This window comes from Cryptomeria japonica, chromosome 10, assembly GCF_030272615.1.
Source record: "Cryptomeria japonica chromosome 10, Sugi_1.0, whole genome shotgun sequence".
Taxonomy (NCBI): domain Eukaryota; kingdom Viridiplantae; phylum Streptophyta; class Pinopsida; order Cupressales; family Cupressaceae; genus Cryptomeria; species Cryptomeria japonica.
In genome coordinates this window covers 107,421,739-107,423,121 of record NC_081414.1, presented here as the reverse complement: position 1 = coordinate 107,423,121, position 1,383 = coordinate 107,421,739, and positions in this window count along the sequence as shown.

The window sequence follows — 1,383 nt, the reverse complement described above, 5'->3', positions numbered from 1 at the left end:
TACATCGGGTCAACCTAATCCACCTACATTGAGTAAGGATCAAGAGAATGATTACAAAGCAAGAGAAGCACTTTTGAGTTCCTTGTTAGATCAACAAATCATGGGATTATTAGACGGATCTACTACTAAAGCTATTTGGGATAAATTTGAGACATTGAATGAAGGAGATACCACTATCAAAATTGCAAAATTGGAATGCTTCCCAGTCAGATATGAAAATCTAAAAATGGAAGAAGATGAAAGAATTTTTTCTTTTATGGAAAAGGTTAATGAAATTGTTTTGGGAATACAATGTTGTAAAACCTTTGAATCCGGTATGTAAGGAATGTTGGTTATGGCATAAAAGACTCCGTCATGTGAATTTTGATTGCATGATAAAGATTAGTTCATCTAAGGTACTAAGGGATTTACCTAAGATTGTAAAACCTTTGAATCCGGTATGTAAGGAATGTTAAATTGGAAAGCAAGTTAGAACAACTTTTAAGAGTATTGTTGAGAAATCCAATAATGTTCTTGATTTAATTCATATTGACTTGTGTGGTCTGGCAAGAACAAGAAGTCTATAGGGAGATAGATATTTCATGCTAATTATTAATGATTATTCTAGAATGTGTTGGGTTACTTTTCTCAGGGAGAAATCAGAAGCTTTTGGAAAATTCAAATTATTCAAGGAACTTGTAGAGAATGAAACCGGTAAGACACCTTATGAATTATGGTTTGGTAATACTCCTACTCTTAAATATTTCAAAATATTTGGAAGCAAGTGCTACATTAGGAGAGATGAGTATTTTGGCAAATTTGATCCTAGAAGTGATGAAGGTATATTTCTTGGTTATTCAACTAAGAGCAAAGCATATAGATGTTTTAATAAAAGATTACATAAAATCATTAAGAGTGCAAATGTGAAGATAGATGAACACTTTAGAGAAATTCAAGGTCTATGGATTCTGAACCGGTAGTTGAGATGATCATAAATGAACCTATGAAAAATGCACCGGTACAAAATATATATCTAGTCACACTCACATCATCATAGAATTCCATAGTGACTGAAGAATAGCAGCAAGTGAACACATCCAGGTATGTAAGACTGAATCACTCTTAAAGTCAAATAATTCGGAATAAGTATCAAGGAGTTATGACAAGAGGAAGATTGGCAAATGAAGAGGTATGTTTAATCTCTCAAATTGAACTAGCATATGTTATTGAGGCATGTGAAGATAAACATTGGATTAAAGCTATGGAAGATGAATTAGAACAAATTGAAAAGAACAATACATGGACATTTGTTCCTCAGCCTAAAAATAAAAAAGTAATTGGAACTCAATGGGTATTTAGAAATAAACTTGATGAAGATGGTAAGGTAAATAGAAACAAAGCAAG